The sequence below is a fragment of the Meles meles genome, chromosome 3 (genome assembly GCF_922984935.1).
Source record: "Meles meles chromosome 3, mMelMel3.1 paternal haplotype, whole genome shotgun sequence".
Taxonomy (NCBI): domain Eukaryota; kingdom Metazoa; phylum Chordata; class Mammalia; order Carnivora; family Mustelidae; genus Meles; species Meles meles.
The window spans coordinates 161,039,664-161,051,250 of NC_060068.1; positions in this window are offsets into that span (position 1 = coordinate 161,039,664).

An 11,587-nucleotide genomic window follows, 5' to 3' on the forward strand; every position below is an offset into this window, starting at 1 on the left:
AATTCTAGGTTAGTGCATATGTGTTTCCTTCCTTTCTTCACTTTAAATATAGAATTCCTCTCTCTTCTTCATTTCATAGTTTCTGAAGAAAAGTCCAGTGGAATCCTGATCCTTCCACACAGATCATCTATCTCCTCCCCTGGTTTCTTTCAAAGTTTTCTCTTTGTTTTTGATTTTCTGTAGTTTGAATATGATATGCTACTATAGATACATGTATAGACATAGGTGTAGCCACAGGAGATCAGATTTGATACAGATGTAGATAAACAGATTTAGATGTAGATGTAGTCTGCTTGTCTGAGAATTCTCGGATCCATTGTTTGGTGTATATCATTAATTTTGGAAAATTCCCATTCATTTTTGCTTCAAATATTTCATCTTTTCTCTTTTACTTCTCTTTCTGGTATTCCTATGGAACATATATTACAATTATTATAATTGCTCCCACATTTCTAATATTCTGTTCTGTCTTTTGTATTCTTTTTTCCTCTTTGCAGTTCAGGTTTGGAAAATGCATTGACATTTCTGTAAGCTTTGTTATTCTTTCCTCGGTCATTTCTCAGAAAATGTCTGAACCCATCTAAGGCACTCTCCATTTATATTACAGTGGTTTTGATTTCTAACATCTTTCCTTATTCTTTCTAGAGTTTTTCTGTTTGTATTCTTGTTTTTTTCATATTTTATATTTTTCATTAGCATATTGATAATTTTCTCTTAAACTCTCAATCTGATAATTCTAACCTCTCTGCCATATTTAAATCTGAGGATCATGCTAACTCGGATTCTTCAAAGGTTTCTTTTTGTTTTTTAGTATGTCATCAGTTTTTGTTGTTTTTGGAAGTGGGACATGATGTACTACATGAAAGGATCTCAGGTAAATTGGCCTTTAGTGTGAAGGTTTAGGATTATCTGGCTAGGATTTGGCTGAGTTTACAGTTGGTTGTGTCTGTAGGTTTCAGAGGCTATTTCTTTTTCTCCTGTGTCCCTGTTTTTATTTCCCTTATTCTCTTGTGTTTGGGTGTCCCTAGAGGCTCCATTTAAAAACAAAACAAAAACAAAAACAAAACAAAACTGAGGTACAATTGACATATAATATTAAATTAGTTTTAAGTACACAATTCTTTTTTTTAATTTTAATTTTTTTTAAAGATTTTATTTATTTATTTGACAGACAGAGATCACAAGTAGGCAGAGAGGCAGGCAGAGAGAGAGAGGGGGAAGCAGGCTCCCTGCTGAGCAGAGAGCCCAATGCGGGGCTCAATCCCAGGACCCTTAACCCACTGAGCCACCCAGGCACCCCTAAGTACACAATTCTTAAATAAACTCTGAGGCACATAGTTCTTTCTGCTGTATTCCTTTGCTATCACACAGTACTCTGACTGATGAGGTAACAAGGTTTGGGGAAAGGGGATCATACCAGGGTCCTGTGATTGGGTCTTAGTCTTTTATTGAACCTGTGCCTCTGAGTTGTGACCTTCCCAAATGCTTGTTTCCTCTTCCCTTTCTTAGATGAGACAAAAGTCAATCTGGGCAGACTGGTATTTCTCTTTCCACATGTAGAAAGCTACTCTGGGCTGGAGTCGTATATTCCTTTTCCCCTAGGTTGCTTAGGTAAAATAGTTTTCTTTTAGGACGGGCCATGTTAAGACAAGTAAAATAATATTACATTTTGAAATGCTATTTCAAAGTGGCTACTTTTCTTCTCCTCCCCACTGTAGTCCTGTGGGGACTTTTCTCCAATCTCCATTATAGGGACCCGGTATGCTGCGATAGGTAAAACTAACATAAGTTTGGGTGCTCTTTATAGCTGGACCCATGTAGAAATTTTAACCCTACAGCTAATTCATATTGAAACTCCAGCAATTTGTCAATTATAACTTATATTATCTTATTTCATTACTGGTTCCAGCTGAGATTTCAACTGCTGACCTGCTCTGATTCTCTGTATCCCTATGTCTGTTTCTAGATGAAGTGATTTGCTCTGTGACTTCAAATTTCTGATGGATGTAAAAAGACTGGATGATTTTCAGTTCATTCGGCTTCTTTCTTTTGTTAGGATGGGAGTGACAAGTTCTTTACTTGTTATATGCTGGACCAGAAAGGAAGTTTTATAATCTGCAATGCTGGACTTAAACCCCTGAATTCTGATTTGTTAGATGTGGGATAAGACCCAAGAATTTGTATTTTTGGCAAGTTCCAATGTAATGTTGATGATACTGGTCTAGGACCACATTTGTAGGAACATTCTTTTTCACTGAAGTATATTTTTGAGTAGTTCCTTAAGAAAGAAATAATAGTAAGCAAATTTCTTGAGTGATCCTTCCTTTCATAAATCATTCTTTATTTTGCTACATAGAGATATCCAAGTATATATGTCCCTGATCTCTATTTTAGCAAACCTTACTGAATTATGGTATTTCTTCATGTAGCGTATTGAACTTTTAGGACACTCTTTCAACCTTCCAATCTGGAAACTCACACCTTTAATTTTTTTGTGATGATTTCCCCTTGTTTGAATTTTTGGTTATTTCTCCTAGCCTTTTTTGTTGTTGGTGGTATTTGATTATTTTAATTTCTGATTTTTAACTTTCCTCTTTCTCATCTCATTATCTTTGTGGTCTATTTCCTCTAAGCTTTTCTTGACTTTATTTTTAATTAATTAATTAATGTTTGACTGTCATATTTTTTCTTTCTCTGAACTCTTTCCCATATTTTAGTTATTACATGGCTTTAGAATCTTACATTTGCACAGTAATGAGCCAGAGAAACTAAAATTATCAGAAGACTTCTTCAAATTAGAATAAATTTTTTAAAGAGTAGTTGGAAATGCTATTATCAACTAATTCCTAGAGGGTGTTACATCTCATACTACCTGTAGAGAGATTAAATTGTAAACAGCAAAGGAAAGAAATACAGTTGGATAACATATCTTTGCTTTCTATGCCCATTGGGGAATAAATGACTGGAATGTGTACTACAGTTTTAAAAGGGATAAATCAAGATTTTGCATTTCTGTAAGGAATCAAATATTTTATCTTTAAAAAAATGATGAGGAAAAATAATGCTTCTGTTTTTCAAGGGAAGATGGAGCTAAATAAAACCTGAGAAAGAGGTAGAACACAGATAATTCAGAGATATTGTTTTTCCTTAGTTTTGAGTTTTAATGCTTTATATCGTCAATCTGGTTCTCATTCCACTAATTAATAAAGGCATAAGCGTAGGAGATGCATTTTTATTTCATCTTAGTAAGTAGCAGCATTCATTTGGAGATTTATAGCAGGCAAGAACTGGATATATCCAGGTTGGAAATAATGAATTAATTGTAGGTCCAGGTTAGATATATAGATTTTTAAGCCATAAGTTCTAGGAATAAATCTGTTTTTATAACACCTGTTCCCCTGGGGGTGGCATGTAGAATGAGAGAAAAAAGAACAGAAATATGAAAACTTAAAGATGTAAGACATAATATGGAAATAAATGCAAACTAGAGATACTGATATATTTAGTTTACATCTAGCTTGTAAGTCATATCTATCCTAAGATTTGTTTATGTATATGCCTACCTGAAGACAAAATTTGCAGAATCTCATAAAATCCTTTTTTGAAGTACTAAGCAATCTGCTACAAAATTGTCCAAAACAGGAATAAACAAACTTTAGCATCACAGAGAAGAGATCATTTTCAGTGCTTACTACTCAATTATCCACCAGAATTTTGTGGCATAATAAATATACCTTACAATGAGGTGGTTAGGAATATTTTAGGTAATAAATGTAAACTAATGATTCATTTTGTGAGCAATGTAAGTGATGATTTGGAAATATATGAGCATTATATAGTTTGAGATTCAAGATTGCCCAGAATAAAATGGAATGAATTCTATTTGGGAAGGTTAAGGGCATATTTTCTTAAATTAAATCTTTAGATAACAAAATATTTTCAAGTTGTATATAATTCCTGGTAGTTTGAATCAAACTTGCTAAATAGTATTTTCCAAAAGAGATGTCACAATTTATTTTCAAAAAATAATATTAATAATTATGCAATTCTCTAAGCACCATTATTTGTGAACTTAGTAAATAAATTTAAGGGCTTGACCATTTCCTTATTTGTTTTTAAAATATAAAGAAGAGAAAGAATGAACTGAATTTTCTGCAGTTATCAAAGTTTCTCCTTGATCAAAGTTATAAACTAGTTGTTTGATTTATTACACTCAGTTAAAATTCTCTGGCATTTTATCTTGATGTAACTGACAGCCTGGAAGTAGTATCTTGTTTGTCTGGAAAGTGGAATTTTTTTAAAATATCTTTTTGCTTCATAATTTTTATTGTTTATTTTGCAAGGTTATGAAAAAGACCCTTAAAAGGCAATGGCATATTGATTTTAATCTGTATGTATACCTATTGTGACATGAATAAACCAAAACTTAATTTCATGCCTTGTTGTTGCAGACTGTTACAATACATTGTTTTATGCATTACATTTATAGACAACGGAATACATACTTTTGAAAAGACTGATAAAGTTTTATATATATATATATATATATACACACACACATATAAAATTAACACTAAGTTGCATTAAGTGAAAAAAACATACAAAATGCAAGACATTGTTATGCTGTTGTAAGAATATAACAATATATGAATAGACATATTGGGAAGAGTATTTGGAAGGATAATTCAGAATCTTTTGACAGTAATTACCCTTGGAGTAGAGAAAACATTAACTTCATTTTTATTATGTTATATTTGAAATGTTATATACATACAAAGATTGAACAAAAACTGTATAGCGCAACCTCACAAACTAACACCTGTAAAAGCAGTACTTAGGCCAGGAAATAGAACTTGCTAGCACACAAGACTGATAAATTCACCTGCCCATTCACTACTTCTTCCCTTCACTCCAAAGTTAACTACTTTGTAATCCATTTCTTGAATTTTATACCTACACATGTATTCTTAAACCTGACACTTCAGTATCCCCTGACTTTTTAACTTACCATAAAAGGAATAATATAGAACATATGGTTAATTTTATTTGGTAATAACAAATAGTTTGCTAACAAGACTCATAACAGAAACTAAACATTCTTGGCAATATTTCACATGGGAAGCCTCAATCATGTGAGGTATTTTGATGTTTATTGGTAATATTATATTGTGATTACTTTAATATTTTATTTGATAACAAATATTTCAATTTTCATTGTACATTTTGATTTTCCCTCTGTGAGATCTCTTCTAATCTTTTTCTGCTGTGTTTTTAATTCCATATATATGTGATAAATAATATTTTATAAAAGCCTTTATCAGTTATATATGTTGAGAATAGCTCCTTTATCGTGTATTTTAATAAATATTAATGACTAACTAGTGACTAATGTTAACATAGTTAAATTGAATAGTTCTCAACTGGAGTTTTTTTTGGGGGGGGATGGTTTTATCAGCTAGGGGATATTTGGTAATGACTGGGGTCATTTCTGGTTACTGTAACTGGTGGGATGTTAGCAGCATTAAGGGAGTAGAGACCATGGATACTGTTAAACATGTCCCAATACTTGGGTATTCCAACCACAACAAAGGCTCATCCAGTCCAAAATGTGAAGTGTCTTGTTTTGTATATATCTCTATATATCTCTACTCACATTTCTAAAAATATTCCCTAATGTGACCTTCTAGAAGATTTTACAATTTATTTTAATCATATCTATAGCCTCCTGGCACTGATCTATACACAGAATGTGTAGGGGATTAGGATGTATTGATTTCACTATATGGATATCAAATGAGACATGATCATTTGTTAGAAATGTCATCATTTTAGCTGTGCTGTGCAACATTTTTTGTGTATCAAACATCCATATATGTATGATTCTGTTTCACTGTAAGTTGTATATAAACTAGAAGTTATTTGTATTGTACTGTAGGCAGACTTTACAAAACAAATTTCAATATCCCTCAATATTTTTGTTCATATAAGAACATACCCTTTTCTGTGGCTATTGTACCCTGTTACACATTAAGAGATACAGGTTTCTTATGCCCAAACCTCTGGAGAGTCTGTTGTCATTACATCAACTTACAAACCCTTCGCTCTGGGATCCTAGCGTTTTAAGTTCTAATTTCCCTGATAACTTTGAATTCCTTTTTTCCTCCACTTACTTTCCAAATATACTGTTACAAAATCTAGGCCTCTATATTAACCTCCTTAGATTACTATAACAAAATACCATTGTTTGGATATATTAAAAACAGACATTTATTTCTGACAGTTCTGGAATTTGGGGGAAGTCTAATATCACGATGTCACTGTAGTTGTGTTCTTGGTGAGAGTTCTTCTCTGGCTTGCAGACGGCTGCCTTCTCACTGTGTCCTCACATGACCAAGAGAGAATTCTGATCTCTTCCTATAAAGAGTCTATCCCCAACATGGGATCCTACCCTTAATACCTCATAGAAACTCAGCTACCTCCCAAAGGCCACACTTCCAAATAGCATCACATTGGAGGTTAGGGCTTCAACATATGAATTTGTGAGAACACAAATATGCAAATTACAATAGCCTCTGTTCTTTGTCTAGCTAATATATCCCCAAATTGGAATTGTCAAATATCCTAGGTGATGAGGTGATTGCCAATGTAATCTAAAGCTTGTCACTTTCTCTTCTCTCTTTTGCCTCCTGACAAATAAAATCCTTGTTGTCTTTGTTATTCTCCCACAGCCTCATCTATTGGTTTTTGTTTGTTTTGTGTGTAATTGAGGTTTCCCAATTATTTTTTAGTGGAAGGCCAATTTAATACAAGTTATTCTATCAGAACAAGAAGTTGAAATTGTAATATGGTTGAATTTCCCTTTCCCTAGTTAATAATAAATTTGAAGCCTTTTCATGTACTTATTGGCCATACAGATTCCTTCTCTTATAAAATTGCACATGCCATCAACTTGTCTATCCTTCTCTTGGATTGTTTATCTCTTTTCTTACAGATTTGTAGGAGGTTATTTTTTTTTCTATTTCTTTCTTTTATGGTCTTTTCTTGTTTACGAGATTGATCTGTGGTTTATTTTTTATTTCACATCTTGCTGTCTTTTGAGAAACTGATGTTTTCAACTTTAATGTTGTCATTCATACTTACTACAGTACTTTTATTATTAAGCAATATTTTGCTACCCAAACATCAAGATATTTTCCTATATTCTTATCCAATTTTTAAAGTTTTTCATACAAATATCTAACTTAGAATGGAAAAAAAAAACTCTATATACTTATAATTATAAACTAATACATAATTATTTTCTGTATGTATGTCTACTTGTCTGACATATTTATTTTGAAGATAGAATTCTTTCCCTCCAATGCTACAGGATTCTCTTCATTATAGTATATGTGCTGCCGAAGCGAGCACGATTCTCTTCATTATAAACCACACTTTCATACATGTGTGGATCTATTTTAGTAGCAATCATTTTATTCTTTTGGTCTATCCCTTATTCAATATTCATCATTATGCTTTATGGATTTATGTCTTATCATTTAATAAGTTATATCAGTACTATTCTTTTCATACAGTATATTGGTTATTCCTTGACTTTTATATACATTTTAGTATTTATCTAATTATGAAAAATATATCTAGTGTGATTTTGACTGTTAACATGGTTATGATTGACATCTTTAGAATATTGAGTTTTATGAAATGTGAACATCATGTATATCTCAATTTATCTATGATTTACTTAATAAGCATTAATATTTTATAGTTTCTTTTGCAGGAGTCTTATATAATACTGCTTATGTTTATTTATAGGTCATTGATATTTCTTGATTTTGTGGTAATGGTAACTTGAAATAAAATTACTTTCTACTTGTTTATTTTTGCTATTTTGAAATATGATTTTAAGAAAGTTTAGTTAAGTTTACTGAAGTATTTATATATATTTATGTCTGTTCTACAAATATGCATACGTGAAACCACCACAAAAATCAAGATAAGGATATTTGCATCACGTTTAAAAAAAAAAGTCATCTATGCCAGTTGTACTCAATCCTAGACCTTTTCCAGTCTTCAGCAACCACTGTTCTTATTTCTGTCTCTATACTTTTCCCCAGAATGTCATATAAATGACACAGAAGAACCTTAAAATAATTTTGTTGAGCTTAAAACGACAAAAAATAGTATATACAGTATATAACATTCTAGAAAGTGAAAAATAACCCATAGATCTGTGACTGTCTGGTTTGGTGGAGAAAAATGTGTTCAGAAGAGGAAAGAAGTGGGATTACAAAGAGACATAAGGAAACTTTGGGTTGTGAAGTGGGTATGTTCACCTTCTTGGTTACAGTGATAATTTCACATGTGTAAGCATGTGTCAAATATATAATATTATATAATTAAATATTACTTAGCAATAAACAGGACGAGGTACTGATGCAGGTACAATATGAATAAACCTTGAAAATATGCTACATAAGAAAAAGCAAGACATAATAGTCACATATCTTGTGATTGCATTTATGTCAGAGGTTCAGAATAGGTAAATCCTGAAAGATAGAGGTGTATTACTAGCTTCCAGAGGATGGGGAAAGGAGAAATGAGGAATGAGTGTTGGTTTCTTCATGGTGAAGAAGATATTCTAAAATTAGATATTGGCGATAGTCACACAACATTGTACATAATCTCAAATTTCCTGTGCTCGCTTCAGCAGCACATATACATATCAAATTTCTTGAATTATACACTTTAAAATAATGATGTATATGGCATATAAATTATATCTCATATATATTATAAACATGTTATTTAAAAATGCAGGAATAGTATGTTGGAACAATTTGTAAATGCAGAGATTCATCAATCACCAATAGATCAATTATCCATCAGTTTATATGTTAAAATCCATGAATGTTTTGACCTATAGAGTATCAGTGCATTTTAGAGTTTACTGGAGGCATGTATATAACTCTTTGAAGTGTCAACCTTTTAAAATCAATATTGCAACAGGTCTGCAAACATTTGAGGATTCTTGGTTTAGCCTGGATAAAAGAAACTGCGGAGGAGAATAAGAACCATTTTAAATATTTTAAAACCATTCCACAGAAATACTTTCTGTGTAGGTCTAGAAGATAGTCCTAGAATTGATATGTGGCAAATTATAAGAAGACAATTTTAGTGTACCAATGTCCTCAGCAATGCTTGCTTACCATATGTTATTGATTGATTTAAAAAATGGCAGCAAGTCTTCATCCTTCCCTGAGTCCACTCTCCTTGCAAAATAACTTCCCATTTCTTCCACACAAGTATAGAGTCCTTTTTCCTACCTTTTGATGCTGGACTGACTGAAGACTCAAACAGCTTAGGCTTCAAACAGCCTTACTGGGGTGTGTGTGTGTGTGTGTGTGTGTGTGTGTGTGTGTGTTTTCTATTGCTCTTAGATCTCTGCCACCATCACCAGCTGATGTTAGCATCCTGGAATATCACTGAAAACAGCAGATTTCAGTCATCTCAGTAAAACCCTTTAACATATAAGCCTACATCAGCCAAATCAAGCTCAAATCAACAGAACTATCAAGGTAACCCATAGCCTCATAACAAATAATAAATAATTGTTGTTTAATGCTGCTAATTTTTGTGTGGTTTCTTACTCAACCAACGCTAATTGGTAGCGTAGCTCTCATTGTTTCCTCCTGGAGTAATTAATCTTTATTTACTTATACACTTTTTCCAAGAGATATTTTAGAAAGTCATTACATATCTGAAAATGGTGACATGCATTTATTTACAACCATATTTAATATAGCTACCAGTATACAAATTATAGGTGAACTTAATTGCATTGTAATCTTTTGGTAATAATCAAGAATTGTATATTATATAATATAATTAAGATTTTAGACCATCGTGTTTAATGGTATAGTACATAGAATTTTCTTGCATGTTTTAGGTCGGCTTCAATCTGACTCTTTTAGAGTTTTTGTCTTGAGTATTTTTAACCTTGACATTAATGATGTAGAAGCATTTTGTTGGTGATGTTTTTGTTGTTTCAATCCATTCAACTTTTCAGCTTGTCAATTTACGTTTAGTTGTTGAAGATACTTGGCTATTATTTCTTTAAGTTTTAACTCTGACACTTCTAAAAGGTGAGCTTTTCAACATTACTTTTCTATGTCTTCTTACTTCACCATAATATTGTCAAGTATTATAACCTTTCCAAGACTTTCTAGAGGATTTTTTTCCAATTTGACCTTCCAGCTCATTATTTACCATTTTGGCCTTATTCTTTTTACTTTCACGTATTTTTTCAGGATATTATGTGTTATACAGATGCTAGAGTTATATCTACTAGAAAGATACATTAGAATATTTCAGTGAGGAAGGATTTGTTCTCAATTAAGATTTTGCTGAGCAATAAGCAGAGAAGGAAGACATAGCTAGAGACAACTTTCCTAATCCATCGCTGAAACTGAAGCTCATATAAGTAAGGGATAAGTACATAAAATAAATATGAAATACCTTACCTTTGCAAAATGTTCACATATATATGGTCATGTGAATACCTTCCTGATGTCCTATCCAGGTTTTTGGAAAAGGTCAATGCAAAAGGCAGACTGAGCAGACTAAACTTCGTTAAAACCACTTTTGTTCCTAGCTCTCATTAGGTCTTCCCTCTACATGGACTCTAAACGTATTATTCCCTGAAGTTTTTTCTTTTTTTAAAGATATTTATTTATTTATTTGTCAGAGAGAGCGAGCGAGCGAGCACACAAGAAGGCACAGTGGCAGGCAGAGGCAGAGAGAGAAGCAGGCTCCCTGCTGGCCAAGGAGCCCGATGTGGGACTCCATCCCAGGTCCTTGGGATCATGACCTGAGTTGAAGGCAGGGGCTTCACCGACTGAGCCACCCAGGCACCCCTCCCTGAAGTTTTCTTACAGTTTTGTTCCAAATGCTGAGTATGGCCCTACATGTCTCCATGCAGCATGTTAGTACTCAGCTTTGAATTGATGAGAAAAATGAATCCATGGGGTGCTTTTATGACAACTGAAAACAATGGGCCTTCACTCCCTTGTTCCCTTGCCAGTAAGGATCCCTTCCTTGCTGAGGCAATGTTACTAATGATGTGAGGCTGTTTTATCCCATGTGTTTTGGAGTAGAAAAGTAATGTGAGAGGAGCTAGAATGAAGATTAACTCCATTTAGGATGGTAAATAAATAAACTTGTTATTAATGGCAAACAATAAAGCTTTATTGGAACTGAGGAGTATTATCTCAAAGACTTTATAGGTCCTGAAATAAAATAAGAAAACAATTTACTAAAGAGAATGCAAAATTAAGAGGAATCAATAATAGTGATCTGTTTTCTGATAAATTGTGTTTATAACAAATATCAAAGGTAGATTTAAAAAAAAGAAATTAAAGGATATAAAATTCAAGAGGAAATTTTGCCCTGGCTTTAATATTTTTTAATAACATACAGAATATAACACTATTTTTGTATGTGACCAAGTACTTACCTACATATATAAGTATACATATATGGAGAGTTCTATCACTAAATCTTCCCACTTTTACCCTCAAAATCAGAAATT